The sequence below is a fragment of the Nannobrachium achirus genome, assembly GCF_963921795.1.
Source record: "Nannobrachium achirus genome assembly, chromosome: 16".
Classification (NCBI taxonomy): domain Eukaryota; kingdom Metazoa; phylum Chordata; class Actinopteri; order Myctophiformes; family Myctophidae; genus Nannobrachium; species Nannobrachium achirus.
The window spans coordinates 52,154,982-52,176,078 of record NC_137823.1 but is presented as its reverse complement, the minus strand read 5'-3'; the positions used below and the strand labels follow the sequence as shown (position 1 = coordinate 52,176,078).

The window sequence follows — 21,097 nt, the reverse complement described above, 5'->3', positions numbered from 1 at the left end:
AGTTTAATTAGCTTTAATCATTATGAAAGGATTAAAAGTATTAGCGCAGATTTTCGCTGATTCTGGCTCTTTAGGCCCGCCCCCCTAACTGTATCCGGTCATTTCCGGTCTGGACCGGATCCAGCTTTCCGTATCCAGTCTGAGCCTGGGCCATAGTCCCGCCTCCATTGGTTTACTGTGTAACAGAAGTGGAAGCTACTGGGCGATGGAACGCTCGTTTTTCAATCTGATTTTTGCGTTTGGAAACTTTGATCCAGTCTCTACACGCCTGGATTATGATCCCCGCACATATCGTGCGTTTTGTGCGCGAACGTGTCCACGTGTTACCATAGCGCACAGTTGGCTTTTTTCAATGCTTTTTCATGTAAACACTGGCTGATAAGCAGAGATACAGCGTGGCAACGGATATGTCTTTTTCAATGGGGTTTTTTGTATTCGAAAGCTTGTCACCGAGTCTACACGTCTACTAGATGAGTCGCGCACAGATTGTGCACGATGCGTGCGCGTGCCCACGTTAAAAGGTAAGGACAATTTGGCAGCTGCTTACTACAGCTATGTTTAAAATGGCAGAGAAAAAGTTAAGGAAAGCATCCCTAATGTGGGGAAAACTTGGAGAAAATAGCAGATGTACAAGCAGTGTGCGCTTGTACAGTATCAGCAAAGATGTTTAATGTAGAATGAAAACAGAAAAGTCCCTAGTGTAGAGACCTGTGGGACTACGGTCAACCAAGTATAGGGTTAAGTGGTTAACCATAAACTGATAGTCGACCCCTGTTCCACACTGACTATTTGACTTTTAGATTTCTTTTTATGCCCATCCATAGTTTGCATGGGTACGTACACACATATCGTCGTTGTCGGGTGGAAACCATGTATGTCCAAAACCGTTAGTTTTGTATTTATCATTTAAAAAATGCTGATCTAAAAATGCTGATCTACAAGCACTCAACGCCTCACAACGCAAGGCCTTGTGTGCTTGTAGATCTGCTATTTTCACTTGTCTTGTGCGACAGTCTTGTTTGATGAAGCAGGGCTTTACTTTACGAAAAAAAACATACAAATTTGAAACTTGGAGATACAAGGTTTCTGCCCGACAGTGACGATATATTCGTATGTGTGTGCAGTCTTGTGCTTGTGGATTGTAGTGTAGTCGTGATTTGTTTGTCACACGACCTGATTTGAATGCATGGTAACGTGGTAAGACAAACAGCATTGAGACGTCACTGTGTTCTAGAGATCAAACATGATAGAACAGCCTGGGGTTACTGGTGATATTTCCCACTGCGATAGACTTGGAGACAGCAGGACAAAACACACACACACACACACACACACACACACACACACACACACACACACACACACACACACACACACACACACACACACACACACACACACACACACACACAAAGGCATGCACAGTCCACTGTTGTTGGATAGGAGCGTGTAAACTCACACATGCACACGCACACGTGCATACACACACACACACACACACACACACACACACACACACACACACACACTGCGGTAACATGAATATGCATAAGTAAGGCAGATGAACTTTGCAGAGGAAGTCACACTGATCTAGTTTCCTCTGATCACTCAAGCAGAAAATACGGTGTGTCTATTTATAGCACACGTGTCCATACACAAGCGTGCACAGATGCGCGCGTGCGTGTGCGCACATATACAAACTGATGAATACAGACACGCACACGGATGCGCACACACTGAATTGCATACTTGCCCTTCATTGTTTATTCGGATGTGTCCACTGTGTGTGTGTGTGTGTGTGTGTGTGTGTGTGTGTGTGTGTGTGTGTCTTTGTCTGTGTGTGTGTGTGTGTGTGTGTGTGTGTGTGTGTGTGTGTGTGTGTGTGTGTGTGTGTGTGTGTGTAAGTGTGTGTGTGAATGAGTGAAGACCATCTACATCTAGCACTGCTCGCAAATCAAATATTAAAACCCTTAAAATGCAGTTAGGCCTACTTTTCTGCCTTCGAAAGTCGTGTGTGCACGCGTGTTGTGTGTGCATGCGTGCGTGCGGCGTCGTGTGCACGCGTGTGTGCAATGTCATAAATTCATGAAACTGTCACTCATTTGCTGAATTGGCTTAAAAGGTCTTGTGTCGTGTGTTAATCATCATACATTTTCTTAAAATCTCCCTTACTAAGCTACTTAACAGTTTTAAGTAGCTTAGTAAGGATGACTTTAAGGAATGTATGAATTTAGTGACAGAATTATATGGGATTAAAGGCAGAGCCAAGATTTTCCAATATGTTACTCAGTGACCAGTATCAGTGGTGTAAAGTAACTAAGAACATTTACTTAAGTACTGTACTTAAGTACAATTTTATGTTATTTGTACTTTACTTGAGTATATCCAATTTCCAGTACTTTCACTTCTACTCCACTACAACTCGGAAGCAAATATTGTACTTATACTCCACTATAATTATTTGAAAACTTTAGTTACTAGTTACTTTGCGGATATAAATGATTATATTATAAATAAACATACATGAATCCACTTTAGCCCTTATTTATACCTAGGCTATTTGAATATAGCCGATCTACAAGCTGACAACGTTATGAGCTTGAAGACCTATTCTTAAACATTTTGTTTGAAAATAGTACCTTTTTGGTACTTTAAGTTTGATGCCAATACCGTTGTACTTTTACTCAAGTACATTTTGAAGTCTGGACTTAATATAATAATTGATACTTTTTACTTAAATACAAAAATTTAGTACTTTTCCCACCACAGACCAGTAGAAGCTTGTAGAATAGATCTTATGTTTTCACTCATTGGCAAAACGTGTCATTTCTCTTTTGGCTCACAAGCTAAAAAGTTTGGGAACCACTATAGTAGGCGATAGAAAGCAAAACAAACAAAAAAACTTAGCCCAAATAAATATGTAATACGTAAAGTTATTTTTACACCATATCAATGGCCCTGTCACATTGGAATGGCCTTCTGAAATGGCCTACAGCTATTGAAATGGCTTTCATGTTATAATACCCAGTCAGGGGTGGATCAGTCAGTGGCCAGTTAACAGAGATGCAGATCAATGGAGTGATGGCCTGCTTTTGGTTGTTGGGATGATACGCATTCATTCTGCTATGGCATGGATACATGCATGAGCATTGCTTTTTTGAATGGTAGGGGTGGACATACGACCACAGGCTGTGAGGCTGAGGTGATTAATCATCTCTGAGGCAGGGGAGTATATCGTCGTTGTCGGGTGAAAACCTTGTATGTCCAAAACCGTTCGTTTTGCGTTAATCATTTTAGAAATGATTTAAAACAGCCGATCTACAAGCACACAACGCCGCACCGCGAGGTGTTGTGTGCTTGTAGATCTGCTGTTTTCACTACTTTTTTTTGCGACAGCCTTTTATGATGAAGCAGGGCTTTACTTTGCGAAAGAACGTACACATTTGAAACCTGGAGATACAAGGTTTCCACCCGACAACGACGATATGTATGCTAATGTAGCGCAGTGCTTGTATGGCAGAGGATACAAAGGTTCTTCTTGTGAGGGTCTGTCCTGGGACCTTTGTTTTGTACAAGAAACACAGGTCTGCTACGCGCCGCGCCACACACCGTTCCTCGTTCAATTTCTTTCATTACATTCTGTAAAACATCCTACAGTATGCATTTCTCAGGACATCCTCCGTAACATCCTCAGGGTTCACTTATCCATTTGTAACTTCTTTTGTAACACTCTTATTGAAGGTGCTGTAAGTGATGTGACTCCCTGTCTCTCCAGAGCTTCAGTCAACAGAAAACACAATTTCATGGTGGGTCCAGGACACCAATTGTATCCAATCAGGAGAGATAACTCATACAGTGTACAAAATAAACAGGGGGAAGTGAGGATACCAAATCGCAACTGGAACACTATAAAATTGAAGCTGACAAAATGATCTTTCTGATGTTCTCTATAAACTGGATAAAATAAGTATCCCACCTTAAAGGGGTACTGTCACCCAAAGAGGTTGAGGGGCAGATTACACTGTGACATGAGCTTCTCTGAAAACGGTCTGAAACAGTCTGAAGCTCATGTCACAGTGTAATCTGCCCCTCGCCCCCCAACAACAGCTGACCAGTACAGTAAGTAGTCATACAGTCAGGCTATACAGACAATTAATTTGATTGGCTTATAATTGCGCATCCCCACAATGACATCATACAAATATTAACTTGTTTTTTAAGATGATTCTTAAAGTGACCGTAACCCTTTAGGTGACAGGCCCCCTTTAAAATGTATTTTCTGTGCTAAAGCTGCAGAGACATTATGGAGCCTGAGCTTTAACATTTTAGCCAAAAGCTTTTTCAACAAAATAATATCACATAAAGCAGCATGCTGCTGCATTGGTCTTAACCACTTTAAAACCTGCCTTTTCCTATTTTGGGCATGTCTTCATACTGTAGGTGCACATTTTCAAACACTAATTTGTTTTCCCCTTAAATTCCACAAATAGCCATCTCATTCCCCGGGCACTCGCCATTGGTTACTGAGGGCAACAACAAATGCCAGGGTGATCATCTATAATGCATAATAGCAACAGCTAAAGAGAAGGTGTGTGGTCCACAGGGATTTTCAAAAGGAAAGACAACCTCCATGGCTGTATCATAACAAATTAGCATGGATTTATGGCCAAGAATCCACCTCTCTGAGCTGTACTGTTCTAGGGCTAGCAGTGTAATGTTGCAGGCTGGCCAGGTCTTATAACGCTGTTCCAGATGGCAGATGACCACGATGGGTCAGCCATTCTAGTGTGATACCTCAGGCACAGCCCAACACACATGCATGTACGCGGGCACATCGATGCCAGTGGTGGAAAGTACTCACATTTTTTACTTGAGTAAAGGTATCAAAATACTCTGTAAGGGTGCCCTCACACCAAATAGAGTGGAATCCGCGTTCCGCCAATGCATTTCAATGAGAGTGAAGCGGTTTCATGCCAGCAGAGGATTTCTGCAAAAAATGCTCCCTTCTCATTGAAATGCATTGGCGGAACGCGGATTCCACTCTCATAGGTACTTTGGTGTGAGGGCACCCTTACAAGTAAAAGTCCAGTATTCAAAATGTACTTGAGTAAAAGTACGAAAGTATATGCATCAAAATGTACTTAAAGTATCAAAAGTAAAAGTACAAAATGTTTGAAAATAGCCCATCAACAAGCTGAGCTTGTAGATCGGCTATTTTCAAATAGCCAAGGTATAGAATAGGGCTAAAGTGCATTAATGTATGTTTTATAATATAATCATTTATATCTGCAAAGTAACTAGTAACTGAAGTTGTAAAATAATTGTAGTGGAGTAAAAGTACAATATTTGGATCCGAGATGTAGTGGGGTAGATGTAAAAGTACTGAAAACTGGAAATACAAATACTTCAAAAATTGTACTTAAAGGGATATTCCACCTTCAAAAAAACTTTTGGTAATGTTATCGTCTAATCAGGCTTTTATGAACACCCTAAACAGGTTTTAATTTGCTTCATTCAATATTTAGATATTTGATGTAAATGTTACCTGGCCCTCCAGGCTCAGGGCCTCTCCACACACACACCCATTGTAAATTCAGACTTCATTTTAACCATGATAGATTCGTTAAAAACACCCATTATATTTTCTGGTGACTCATAATACCATCCTAATACGTGAGCAGGCCGTGTTTTTTCAATAACCTTTTTCATTTATTTTCAATAAAATATTATTGTATTTAATGTTTTCAATTTTCCCAAAGAATTATTAAAAATAAAAGAAAAAAGTTATTGAAAAAACACGGTCTGCTCACGTATTAGGAGGGTATTATGAGTCACCAGAAAAAATGATGGGTGTTTTTAATGAATCTATCATGGTTAAAATGGAGTTTGAAGTTACAATGGGTGTGTATGGGGTGAGGTCCTGGAGGAGGAGGGCCTGATAACATTTACATAAAATATCTAAATATTGAATCAAGCAAATTAAAAACTGTCCAGGGTGTTCATAAAAGCCTGATTAGACGATAAAAAGACCAAACGTTTTTTTGAAAGTGGAATATCCCTTTAAGTACATGTTCGGCTTTATTTCAATCCAATACAATTTTTTTTTATATTAATTGACTTACCCTGAGCTGCTTGTAGAGTCGTGGGTGGTCCTGGCTCGTCCTACGCTAGCCAGCTAGCCATTTTACATGGTCCGACGATATATTCCATTAAAAATGGTTTAAAATACATTTTTGAGCCCCCCAATGTTCACCAAATGTTCAGCGCCGCTTCCGGAACGTAGTCCAGTGTGCCTATCCCGAACATGTTCGGCTTTTTTAATGAAATGAATAAAATGATCCGAGGCCTTCTGAAGCCTGAGCCTAAATTTAAAATCCAGTGGTCCAAATCCTGGGGAAGCCATGCCGGCCGTTAGCCGCGAACGTAGCCGCGAATCGCCGCCGAATCCAATGAAAAACCACATCTTTGGAGGCCCATATCTCTGGATTGTGTTTTTAGGGATGTGGCGCGAGGTTTATTTACGGCGAAATCGCCGAAAAATGATCTTTAAAATGACAAAATGGGAATAGCTATTCTGTTAGCATTATCATCCGGGACCTTTCCATGACGTGCACGAACGTGAGCACGCGCGTCACTGCAACGTGAGCCCCCGGATGCTAATGCAGTCCCCTATAGGAGAAAGTCTGGCATTCTTTGGTGCCCTCTAGGGGCTGGCACTGGAAGCGTTAAAGGGGGCCTGTCACGTAAGTAAAGGGTTACTGTCACTTTAAGAATCATCTTAAAAAACAAGTTAATATTTGTATGATGATGTCATTGTGAGGATGCGCAATTATAAGCCAATCAAATGAATTGTCTGTATAGCCTGACTGTATGACTACTTACTGTACTGGTCAGCTGTTGTTGGGGGCGAGGGGCAGATTACACTGTGACATGAGCTTCAGACTGTTTCAGACTGTTTATAGAGACATGAGCTTCAGACTGTTTCAGACTGTTTATAGAGAAGCTCATGTCACAGTGTAATCTGCCCCTCTACCCCTTTAGGTGACAGTACCCCTTTAAGTAAAAGTACTTAGTTACTTTACACCACTGGGATGCAATCATGGACGTACATGCATGCTGTACACTCAGTTGCACATGTGTACTGCACACACAAGCATGAAACTATCTCTCTCACACACGCATGCACACACACACGCACACACACCGCACGCACGCACGCACGCACGCACGCACGCACGCACGCACGCACGCACGCACGCACGCACGCACGCACGCACGCACGCACGCACGCACGCACGCACGCACACACACACACACACACACACACACACACACACACACACACACACACACACACACACACACACACACACACACACACACACACACACACACCACTGCAGTACAATACAGCTGCAGAGTCAAGGCTCTGCAGCTGGAGTGCTTCCCGAATGTAGGTTAATGCACTGCACTGCACTCACACACTGGCTTTGTTGTGGCCATCAGGGTCTGCAGACACGATTCACTGTGTGTAGGTGTCTAACAACTGTAGCTACAGGGAAGGGAGACACACGCACGCACGCACGCACGCACGCACGCACGCACGCACGCACGCACGCACGCACGCACGCACGCACGCACGCACGCACGCACGCACGCACGCACGCACGCACGCACGCACGCACGCACGCACGCACGCACGCACGCACGCACGCACGCACGCACGCACGCACGCACGCACGCACGCACGCACGCACGCACGCACGCACGCACACACACACACACACACACACACACACACACACACACACACACACACACACACACACACACACACACACACACACACACACACACACACACACACACACACACACACACACACACACAGAGAGAGAGAGAGAGAAATAGTGACAGAGAGGGGTGAGAGAAAGGTAAAGATAGAGGGAGAGATGGATGTAGGGATTTAGAAAGAGAGAGGGACAGAGAAAAAATTGAGAAATTAGAGAGACACAGACCGGGATAGAACAAGAGACAGACAGACAGACAGACAGACAGACAGAGGGGGAATAATGGAAGGTATAAGAAAGAGAGAGGGGGATGTTAATGGGGGTAGATGGGATAGATTTAGAGAGGAACACATTGGGAGAAGTTTGAGAGATGGCAGAGTTTGAGAGATAGAACAAGAGATAGAATACACAGGAGCATGTAGAACGCGGGTATACACGGGGCGATATGAACGTGGGCATACCGGTACACAGGGCGATATGAACGCGGGCATACACAGGGTAATATGAACACGGGCATACACACAGGGAGCAAGAGAGATAGGAACAGAAAGAGACAAGTATTGTGAATTTGTGATACTTGCCATGGCAATGTAAACGTATGTTTTCTCATGCCAATAAAGCTCCTTTGAATTGAATTGACTACCAGTAAGACTCCCTAATCGGGAGATAAGCGACCGTAGGTCGCTTATCTCCACAAATAGGGCAAAAAAGGGTTTTTCCAAAATCTTCCTGATCCATGTTGATGACATGAGTGTAGACATGCTGTGTAGTGATTTCCGTGATTTTAGGGCAAAATCTGTAGGAGCAGTGTCCAAAAATGTGTTTTAAAAATCGGCCTGCAGGTGGCGCTAGAAGAGGGCCATGTGAGAAATGAGGGGTGGGGTCTCCGCGTTGCCTTGGCGGACGAATAGGTACCGGCCCCGGCTCTCCCGGACGCTCCTAGCCCGAGTTACGGCATTTTATGTGAGCTGCAGTGGAGGGGGTCCTCCACTGGGGGCGCCACCACTTTTGCATCCGTTCTGGAGCACCAGGAGTGGGTGGTCCCCAGGAATTCCCCGTGAGCAGCCCCGTTGGGGTGGTCATTTGGTCATTTTTGCACATGTGGTCATTTTTTACACCTGGGGGTCCCCCAGGGACCTGGGGGTCCCTGGAGCTCCAGGGGTCCTTGGAGGTTGTAGTTTGCCAGGTAAGGAGTGTGTGTGCAAAATGTGGCATGGATGGGGGCAACGGTTGTGGAGATATGAGCAGGGCAAAAGTGTGACGTGTGACGTGTCACTCACGGAGGGACATTTTTTTACAGAGCTCTGGGGGTCCTTGGAGGTTGTAGTTTGGCAGGTAAGGAGTATGTGTGCAAAATTTGGCATGGATGGGGGCAACGGTTGTGGAGATATGAGCAGGGCAAAAGTGTGACTCACAGACAGACAGACAGACAGACAGACGGACAGTCGGTGGAGGTTTTGGTAGTAAATGCGACCTACGGTCGCAATAAGCCAAATTATGCTTCCTCACGTGAATGTCACACGACGAAAACAACAGATTTTCAACAAGAACCCACACTGTGTCACAATTTTTTGTTGAAAATCTTGTTATTTTTGCTGAATGACACTGATGCGTGATAAAGCATGCATTAGGCTTAACAGTTGCCATATTTGTGTTCTATTGTTAGAGGCGGTTGTCAGACAACCGAGTGGTGTGGACATCCCATAGTAGGCCAGAACACAGGCCATTGTTACCATGGAGACAGCCTACCGTTTCTCGCCATTGGGAATTCAAATAAATGAATCACCAGACTGGACTATTATAGATTAGCTGGTTCTACACATAGGCCTTTTAGTTAACCCCACCCCTGGCCCCCAGCACATTAAAGCATACAATTACTGTGATAGGGAGAAAGCTTGCTTGTGCACTTTTTGCTGTTAAATAAAGTAAATGTCATTGTTATTACCTGGCCTAGTTTGCTTTGATGTGTTTTGCAATAATAATAAAAAAAAAAACACTATATCGCTGTACATTCCATACTGGCATGGGGAGGGTAATAGATTCATTATCACACAGAAACGTAATTTGCACTCATTTCATGACAATTACGCTCAGAGCGCTCTATCCACTCATGCATTTATTAATAAGAAAATGCTGTGATCAATTATTGATGTTTGGGACTCTTCCTCTAAACCACCATGGCCCCTGGTGTGTTTTTTTTCCATGGTTCCTGTCATTACCATATCAGCCATTTATTTAGGTTCAATGCAGTCTCTTACATAAAAATTAAGATTGAATAATTATGGCAATTTCTCCCTTTAAAACTCTGTAAATAATTGATTTAGTCTACAACTGAACAAGACTTTACAGAAAGAACAATCCATATAATAAATAAATAAAATAAAATAATGTAATTATGAATTTAGCTGGGGACCCCCTGCCATTCTGCAGCTTCTTATGGGCTTGGTGGGCTGAAAGTATTTGCATACTTAAAGGAGTAGTTCACCCCCAAAATGACTTATTTTCTATTGATTACTCACATCATGGAGACTTGAGTTCAATAATATATCACATTCCTAAGACAATAATTTGATTACAACAAATTTACCCCCATTGATTCCGGATGGGGACACGAATGCATTTGGGTCCCCATCCGGAATCAATGGGGGTCAATTTACTATAATCACATTTTTGTCTTAGGAATGCGACAAATACAAAAAAATATTATTGAACTGAAGTCTCCATGATGAGAGTAATCACTAGAAAATAAGTCAATTTAGGGTGAACTCCTTTAAGAGCAAACAACTGAAGTAACAAAACTCAGTAATAGATAGTTTTTCACACATGTTTTCTACGTCTTTGCCGTGAGAGTAAGCAACTGCAAATATTGAATCAGAAGCTTTGCAGCTGGAACCTCTTATTATGTTGCAAACATATTTGCTGTGTAGAGTTGATACACTGCAGTATCATTTACACCATGAGAATGTCAGTCTGCAGTTCTATGCATGCATAGAACGAGATGCGCTGCCTCCCCGCGTATCTTGCTCTCATGCCGTGCGAGAAAGAGGCATCTCTCTCTCTCTATCACAGTCACACTCTGTCACACTCTGTCACAGAGTAGCTAGCAGCAATGACCAAAGACCATCCCTACTCCGCGAAGAAGGAACACAAACACACCACAAGTAGTCTAATTTTGTGGAAAGCAATTGCTGAGATCCCAAGTAATGTTGTGACGATTTAGAGTCTGCATTGATTGGAAGGGATTAGCGTAGTGTAATTCTTCTGCCTTCTCCTTCATTTGCACATTATTTGACTAAAAATAAGCGTGCACATTTGTGACACATGCTGCAAAAAAAGCTACCCGTATTGTTATTACTTTTGTATGTATGTATTATCTGGTGTTGTATACTGCTTGTACTGAGTTCCCAGAAGTTTTCACCAGCTCTCGCATGAACGGGAGGCCGCGTCGGCGACGGATTTGGTCTGGGAATTAAGCAAGGACGGGGAGGCGGGGGGCGGCACGGGTGGCGCAAGCCTTGCATGAAAGAACAGGCATGTGTGGTCAGCTGCATCACAGGTGACAACACAAGGGAGCACGATGATGTGGTGAGGGACTTTGTGAGGTGGAACGAGGTGAACTGCCTCAGGCTCACCACCAGCAAGACCAACGTCAGGAGATGGTTGTAGACTTTCGCAAGAGCAAGAGGCTACCACTGGTACCGGTAATGTAATGCAAACATGGTGTTTTTTTTTAAATAATTTTGCAGTCAGGTAGTTGTTAAATGCTACAGAGATATTCATTGAGCCGCTCAATGCACCACAAACATAATTGCATTGTTATATTTTATTATTAACAGACTTGTAGAGAACTTTTTATTTTCTAATTTATTTTGTTGCCATTTACAACTATGTTCTATGTATAGGCTATAGTTTTTCTTTTACAAATAAAGTAGTCAGATTTGGGATTTATTTTGTGAAGGTTTTCAGATAATTATGTACGTTTCATAGATAATCATAACCATAACAAAAAAATACACATTTTATTGGAGCACATAGAATTTCCCTGGGAACCATTTGAACTCCAGGATTACATTGAATCATTAGATTGCAGGTCACTGCAGGTCTATAAATCTCACTAATGGAAAAAGATATAAAAAATGGTTTTGAGGATTGGCATTCTATCAAAAGTAAGAGTGACAAAGGACCCACATGTCAAAAAGGCCGGTATGGTCTTTTAAATACATTCCCTTGTGTTCATGTCGGTGGTGGCAGTTTTTTTTGTCAGTGCTCTTTATCTGTCAAGGTTATTGCCGAATTTCAAACGATTACGAGGGCACTTTCTTGCAGATTGAATACAGAGGCCATGACCCATAATGTAGACCTACGTGTCCATAAATAGCCGTTTACGGTAATCTGCAAGTCTAAGTGCTGTGGTATTTCAGTTTTCAGGCTTGAAATGACAACCGTGCATTTTCTAAATTATATGTCAGGGTTTTACGGCGATTTGCGCACATTGGCGTTCGTGCAATTATCTCTGTCCTTTTTGGGGTCCTGCAAAAGGTGAGAAGAATACACCGATAATGCACAAAGAATGGGACAACATAGCTTGTGTCCTGTGGCAGCTGTTCTTTTGAACCTCAGACTGGCTATCGGTGGGCGCACATGCTGTGGAATATTGAAAATAGCAGACCTCCAAGCTCACAACGCAACGCGGTTGCGTTGTGAGCTTGGAGGTTGGCTATTTTCGGTGCATGATACCACACTAAACTAAGCATAATCAAGTCAATACTGGAGATGGCGTACACTACAGCATGGATTTCTACACAGAGAGGGCAATTCTTTCAACATAAGATGCTGCATTCAAGTTCAGGAGAGTTTGGAGAAGGCAATTCTCTTGAATGCTGCCTTCAGTTATGGTATGGAAAGAGGGCATCTGCGTTTCTTTCACTATAGTGAAAAAAACTGCATTCATGATCTGGAGAGGGCATTTTTTACAGACAGGTAAAAGGGCAGGGGCTCAAGCCCCCTTTCATGTCTATGTGTGCACATGCCTGCTGTGGAGAAGATTAGAGGTACAGTATGGAGAGGCAGAGGAGAGGGTTGGAGTTGGGGAGGCAGGCAGGGGAATGGAAGCAAATTGATTGATTGAATACTTTATCATTATACGTTTGCATAGGAAAAGATACAGGACAGTACAGTTCACTGACTCAAGGTCAACTAAAAGGATAAAGACCACAAGCTTTTGGGCTTGTTTAAATTGGGATCCCTTTTTTTCTCAATCCATACAGCATTACATGACAGACAAATAAAACAGTACAATGCAAAACAATATCATCATACGACAGCTGGAAAACAAAATAGTTGGTAGGGAATCTCACATTTTTGCGGCATAACCCCTTGATTGAGCCAAATCTGGGTTGGACGTGATTTGTGAAGCTGCCTCTGGTGTTGTAATTAGCCAGTAGCTATGCCCTCCCCTAAAAGCTTTTGTCCAATGCTAGCTTAGCAACCGGCAGCTTGCCAAGGCTGTTGCCAAGGCAAACCTTGGCAAGCAGGAAGTTATTCTAAAAGCTTTTTGGGAGGGGCATAGCTACTGGTTAATTGCGTGGTGTAGACCAGGCCCATTGCAAGATGCTGTACTCTGTCAGCCAACGTGAGCCATCATGGCGTAATAAAGGACAGCAGTAGAGTAGAGTGGAGGGCAAAAGAAGTCTGAGGAGGGGTGAGGTGAGGTGAGGTGAGGTGAGGAGAGAGGTGAGTTGAGGTGAGGTGAGACCCTCATCTCACTTGGAGAGGACAAGACAAGACAAGACAAGACGAAAGGAGAAGGCAAGAGAGGAGAGATTGTACATGGCATGTACCAGATGCAGGGTTTCCGCTAGGCATTTTTGGGGCCGGCCACCTTGGCCGGCAGGATTATATTTTACCGGCCAATCAATTAATTTATCGGCCATATTATAATGAACGTCACATACGTGTTTGCAGATGAGATACTGTATGTGCATGGTCGCATGGTGCACCCAACTGATAAATACACCATGTTATGTTAGCGCTGGGCTTCCTTCCTCTTTATCACAGATGCAATTGCAAAATGTTCCTGAGTTAACAAAATAATATCCTACTTATGTAGTAGTATCGCTTGCCAAAAAAGAAGTGAATAGGTTAAAGTGGGCGCGCAACTCAAGCGAACCGTTTGCGCGCCCTGCCACACAGTGGCCTACAAATTAATAAGTTAATAGTAGGCTATATGATTTTGGCTTCACGTCTCATTAAACCTTAATATGCAAACACACAACATTTGTTTTGTTTTGTTAATGTTACAGTATGTTGGCGCAAGGAAGGTTACTAACTTGACTTGCCTCTGTTGCTTTGACCACGATGGGATCACATCCATGCGATCAGAAAGTCATGTGCGTGCTTGTATAATATCCATGATTCCACAGAGTTCGGGTCCCTTTTTATTATCGTCTATACTGGGTCCAGCTTGGTCTAGATTACCTTGGAAGAACCCCAGTTCTGTTCTGATTATAACACTAAAAACACGCTGTATAGCGCTGATTGTTACAAGGTGCTGGAACTGTCAGCTGTGAAACGTGATGCTTCTCCGTAAGGCCGTGTGCGTCTAAAATAGCAGACATACAAGCTCACAGTGCTGTGCGTTTCGACTTGTTGTGAGCTTGAAGCTCTGATATTTCCAATGCGTGCGCACAGCGCATAGAGATGGGATTTATGGCTCTTTGAAGTAAGCTGGATCTGTGGGATCCGTTCCTTTCAAAGAGCCGTTCAAAAGACTGTCGTAGTTTTCCCACCACTGTTCAGGAACGGCTCCCTACTTTGAACCGAATCATATTGTTCATTTCAAAGAGCCGATCAAAAGACTCGATTCGTTCGCGAACGTCCCACCTCTACAGCGCAGCATGAAGCAGCAGCAGTGGCGGTGAGCTCCGCTGTCGTCAGACAGACTCACAGAACATGATACAAATTTAAAATTATGATAGGTTTTAATGGTTGTAGCTTTACTACTTTAGACAAATAATTATGTGAATAATAAGATTACGTGATAAAATAGCCTAAGAGGCATTTTCCCAGCCGGCCACGGTGGCCGGTGGACTTTATAATTACCGGCCAATTAAACATTTTACCGGTCAATGGCCGGTAAATACCGGCTAACGGAATCTCTGCATGACACAGCTGCCCTGAATAGACAGACAGGCAGAGAAGGACTGTGACAGACAGAGGGGGTGGGGTTGGGGGTGGGGGGGCAACAGAAGGGGCAACAGAGCGGCTCGGAAGGTAGGATGAGAGAGTAAGCAAGAACGAGAGAGAAACAGAGGTAACAGACTAGAGAAAAACAAAGGATTTGTGTTAGCGTGAAACCAATCTGGCTAGCCATCGTCAAAGAAAAGGGAACGCCCGCTCGGGTTGTCCCTCTTCCTTTAGCTCCAGATACAGACTATGTCTTGAGAGAATGGCGTGAAACAGACTGATTTACTGTAAGGGCTCATTTATGCTTTGTCGTGATCTTTTTTTTTTAGATTTTTTTTTCCTTTTTCATCTTGGACATACATTTATAGCTGCATCTATGCACAGTATATTTCACATATTCCAAGTTCTGTGATGACCAAGCTTTCAACAATTAAAAGCACGTTTCTTTAAAGTGGAAATCAGTTGTTTTGGGTGTAAATTCGGCTTTAAGGGGGAGAGGAAATGGAGGAGGAGACTGGGAGGATGGTACGGACTTGCACTTGACAAGACGCCACCAGCAGAAAGGAGGAAGGGTAAATGAGGTCTCTTGCTGGCCACACCTCCTAACACCACCCCTCTCCCTGTCTGTGTGTCCCTGGGGGGTCATTATGACAAGGTCAACATTACCATCAAGATCCCAGACAGGCGGCGCCGTACACACTACGGCTGTCTATTGTTCTTTCTATTACACTCTCCAATGTGTCACAGCCACTGCGAAAATGCAAGTTTTACAAATGGACATGTAGAAAACATTGTAAATCCACATAATAACAATTGGTTAAACTGGTTAAAGGAATGCCAGCCCTCTCTCCCAACCCCCAGAGCTGTATATCGGCTGTATGAGCAAACACATCTCAAATCAACCACCTGTCAACTTGAAATAAAATGTCTATAAATCAACACTGGGGGAATCTGCTATACCACTCTGGTTATCCTTTAACTACGCATTAAAAAACTAATTATTTCTGACCTTTGTATGCCGTTCTGGTAGACTGCAACTGGTGGGTATTCAGATAAAAACCCCTACAGGAAATATCACTTTCATCCATAGTTTGAAACAAGGCATATGACATGTATAAATTAAGCATAAAATGGAGGCCTATGGGGCGCCCGGTGGCCTACTGGTCTAAGCGCATACTATATAGGCATTGATGCCTGGCGGCGTCGCCGGTTCGATTCCCGATCCGGACGACCTTTGCCGCATGTCTCTCCCCATCTCTCTCCCCCCGTTTCCTGTCAGTCTACTGTACTATCCATTAAAGGCATAAAAGCCCAAAAACAAATCTTAAAAAAAAAATAAAAAAAAAATGGAGGCCTAGGATATTTTTGAGAATTTTAACCTAGACATGCCCTTTGCAGGGATGCTGCCAAGTTTAATGTCTTTGGGTAACGTGGCCTGGCGATACCCAGGCAAGCATTGGCGCAAGGCCCCCTTGGCTCAGGAAAATTCTTGTTTTGTAGCCTACTTCTCCAATTGTCTTGCCGTTTGGAAGGCGTCGCTGGCATTGTTCCTGGGTGGTTTTTATCACTGCAGCGCAGTTGCTGAATGCTTGCTTCATTCCCTCTGTACACTGTCAATTGTTGCTGATGAAAGAGAGAGATAGCAAAGACACAACACATCTGTGAATGTCAGCGGCCCCTCTGAATGTCACGCATGCACATGCAGACACATACATGCCCAATATGTAATTTACACAAACATACGTGTACACGCATACATACACTCATGCATAAAGGGACATGCATACTCACACACACATGGACAGAAGCATTGATACGCACACGCGCCCACGCTCAATATGTGCCCTCTCTCTCTGATAATAAGATAATAACATAATGGCACTTGTCCCTGAGAGGAGGACCGAGGAAGGTTGCTGACAGGCAGAAAAAAAGAAAAATGGCACTCTGCTATAGGAAGAGTAATAAAAGGCAGATAAAGGTCAAGGCGAGGAACAAAAGAACAAAGGAGGAAACGAAATGGTCTTTCCAAACGCTCTGTTCCACTCCGTAGCAGAGACCATTCCGGTACGGGAGATGGAATCACATTTCACTGCCTTTCATTGTTCTCAAATCACCTCCCCTTCAGTTTTGCGCCTTTCTCTTGTCACAATACCTCCCTGTATCCTTTGTTCCTCTCTCGTGTTAGTATGGCACTCTATGATGGCTTTCCAACAGGCTGTCTGCTGCACAAAATACGACACAGTCGCCGTCTTGTTGCACTGCTTCTATTGTCTGCATTAGTGTCCTTGCACCAGGACCCCAAGGGAAATGTCATGTGGCCTACTGTCCACTTGAGCAGGATAATTGAACAATAAAGTAAAATTACATTTAGTGAACTCCAGTAGTTTGTAGGCTTTGCAATAAGCCATGGCAATAATAGTTTTGAACCCCCCCCTTTGTTTTACAGACTCTTCAACTCTTTTCAACCTATCATATAATTGGTCCTCACTAATGCTCATTATAAGATGGTACCCTTTCTGTCTACTTGCTCTGCGTCTACCGTACTTGCTCTGCGTGGTAATTTTTAAAAAGATTTCTTACTTGTGTTTTAAATTGATGCAAGTACAATGGCTTCTATTTCAGCTTGCTAACTTTCCATGAAAGGAAAGCTTTAGTTAAAAAAAATCATAAATAAATAAATAAATAAATAAAAAACTGTCCACAGCCCACCGCTGAGATACGGAGTGAGTAGACAAACATCTTTGGTGACATCTAGTCTTTAAAGATACCCTAACGATGTTATTAAAATAACTCAACCTTTCAAATATATTGAATGTATTTTTTTAAATTTTGGACCAGCTAGCCAATTTGACATTGAAGGTGCCCACTCTTCCTTAGTTGACAGGTGGGAACTGTTCCATAGTCTGGTCGTAAGGCTTTTAATACATACTGTATAATGTATCGTTGTACTTAGTCTGCCTGACAGCGGGAACAGATAGTGACTGGGGTGGTGAGTGTCGTTTGAGATTGAGTATTGTGCTGTGGGTAGAAAGGAAACCCAGTGCAAGAAAGAGTACTTAGAAAAGGTGCTTAATAGTACTCCAATATGTTCAGGGTTCTATAAAGTGTTCAGGGAAAACTAGAGGTTCACCTTTTTTGGAAACCCAAGATTATTCAGGGAAGCTCTGGCAATTTGGCATAGCTGGGACCCATCCACATGTTTATGGCTGAACAGGATATAGCACACCAAGCAGTCCTGACAAAACGTTATGATTAATTATGTGAGAAAAGTAAATCCTGTTTACTTGCCTTAGCCACTTTTTCTTTGAATTGTCTTTGTAGATAAAATGTGTTAGACAAATACACTTGCCTTGACTTCACAGAGGAACACAAGTGATGTTCTCCCATTCATGGGTTTCAAATGTAGTCCTACACGGCCATGTTGAGGACCAACACAGGTGTTTCAATTAGAGATGGGATTTATGGCTCTTTGAAGTGAGCCGGATCTCTGGGATCCGTTCATTTCAAAGAGCCGTTCAAAAGACTGTCTCATTTTAGTTACTAGTTACTTTGTAGATTTTGATTATAATTACAAATAATTTCAACCCTATATACATTTATTTTGGACATATATAGGTACATACCTGCCATTTGAAATGCGTGTTCAAATGATTTTAATACATTTTACTCATTGGAAAACCTGTGAAACAGGACATTCTGCATAATGAGTACTTTCTACTAAGTACATTTTGGTGCAAATACTTTTACTCAAGTATATTAACGTTCCAAACTTCTACTTGTGGCAGAGTATTTCCTCATTGATTGCAGTATTGATATTTTTACTAAGTAAAGAAATTGATTGCTTTTCCCAGCACTGTTAAGGAACGGCTCCCTACTGCGAACCGGATCCCATCGCTCATTTCAAAGAGCCGTTCAAAAGACTCGATTCGAATTTGTCTGATTGGCAGAACACAAAGCTCTTCTGAACGAAGCCAGCAGAACAAATGAAGCCCCTCGTCCTACGGCGGTGTGTAAACCAAGCACGAGAGAGGAGGTGGTGCACCAGTCCACCCGTCCGTCACCCCCTTGTTAGCATCTTGGCTTGCACACGCACACTAACACACACACGCTGCGCTGTCCAGACAGCTTGCTGGGCCAGATGGCCTCTTAGTGCGGAAGGGTAAGAAGCAACACGGTGGGTTGGCTTGATTCATGAACCGTGACCTCCCCCCTGACTCTCTGGATGGCACGTGCACTGATGAGGGATGGACAGGGATGAGGTCACAGTATGTGTGAGGGTTAGTGTGATTGTATACAGTGTGTGTGTGTGTGTGTGTGTGTGTGTGTGTGTGTGTGTGTGTGTGTGTGCATGTGCATGTGCGTGCTGGGGGATATTGGGTGAGCATGTACAGTATAGAAGATTATTCCTTATTCCTTGTGGGCAGTGGAAGCTTTTACATGACATTCTTCCCAGTAGTATAGCTTGTTGGCCGCCACATGTACAATCAGATGACATTTGTATCATGTTTCGTTTTATGGTAATAACTGTAGCTCACAGCGAATGAGAGGGATGCTTTTAATATGGACCATGCTCTCTTATCTCCTTTCAAATCATCTGGCAGGTGTGTGTGTGTGTGTGTGTGTGTGTGTGTGTGTGTGTGTGTGTGTGTGTGTGTGTGTGTGTGTGTGTGTGTGTGTGTGTGTGTGTGTGTGTGTGTGTGTGTGTGTGTGTGTGTGTGTGTGTGTGTGTGTGTGTGTGTGTGTGTGTGTGTTCAAGGGGAGACCATAAGATGGGGAGCAGGTGGAAAATGTGGAGCATGGAAACAGGCCAGATTGATCACAGCAGCAGCAGTGTGTGTGTGTGTGTGTGTGTGTGTGTGTGTGTGTGTGTGTGTGTGTGTGTGTGTGTGTGTGTGTGTCTGTGTGTGTGTGTGTGTGTGTGTGTGTGTGTGTGTGTGTGTGTGTGTGTGTGTGTATTTTCTTTGTCCTGCCTTTCTGTGGCTCCTTACCAGTGACGGATGAGCTGGGAATGTACCAGCACATTAGACGCACACACACACACACACACACACACACACACACACACACACACACACACACACACACACACACACACACTAACACACTAACACACTAACACACACACATGCGTGCACAGGCACCCGACAACATTGCACGCAGTCTGTTTTTATGCACTTGAGGCACATTCATTAAACACATTCATTCCTTCACCCCTGAGACTAAACTTGGCCTTTAACCCTAAGTGTGGACACACGTGAGTGAGTGTCCAGCTTGGCGTCGGGGTGTTGCTGGACTATACAAATAATCTGCCTTGTGACCTCAGAGGTGACGGGACAAAGCCTACTCCCTTGGTGGGCTCCAACAGCTGTCAGCCTTATTCTATCTAGATACACATCACACACCATCTGCACTGAGGAGGAAGCCCTACAGTATGTCTGAATCCATGCCTGAGTGCTACAGTTTGCTTTAGATTTTGTCGTTGTTGGGTGGAAACCTTGTGTGTCCAAAACTGTTTGTTTTGTATTTATCATTTTTTAAATGATGAAACTAGTGAAAACAGCCGATCTACAAGCACACAACGAGGCGCTGTGTGCTTGTGGATCGGCTGTTTTCACTACTTTTGTGCGATGGCCTTGTGAGGAAGCAGGGCTTTACTTTGCGAAAAGATTTACAAATTTGATACTTGGAGATACGAGGTTACACATTTCTTAATACAAATTTAAGTAAAACAAAGATTCAAATATTAGTTATCAAAATGGCATAGGTTTTCGTGTGTTGACGTCTTTTCTGTCAGATATTCACTGGCTGGGGATTCTATATGATTCACATACAATAACATATAACCTCTTTACAAAAAGATTTTAGGTCAATGTCTCTATCAAAGTCAATGTCCAAATTGAGAATGAATGGGTGGATTTTCATGACATTTGGTGAACATGCATCATTAGGCCGCCCTGAAGAGATGGCTCATTTTTGGCAAAGATCAAGGTCACAAGGAAAGCCAAAGTCCCAATTACTTCATATCTCAGTAAGGGAGAGACATGAAACATGAGATTTTCATGACATTGTGTATTGGTTGCTTATGTCAAACCCAATAAAGACAAAGGGGTGAAAAGGGTTGT

At 43.2% G+C, this 21,097-nt stretch overlaps 2 protein-coding genes across 2 annotated transcripts in view; both read left to right on the top strand.

Annotated features, from left to right (window-relative positions):
• The window catches only part of cUnh1orf198 (chromosome Un C1orf198 homolog), a 387,053-nt gene that overhangs the window by 185,110 nt on the left and 180,846 nt on the right, over positions 1-21,097 (top strand). The gene's annotated exons all lie outside the window — the stretch shown is intronic.
• Positions 1-21,097, top strand: part of trim67 (tripartite motif containing 67) — a gene marked incomplete at both ends in the record, with an annotated part of 62,701 nt that overhangs the window by 9,936 nt on the left and 31,668 nt on the right. The gene's annotated exons all lie outside the window — the stretch shown is intronic.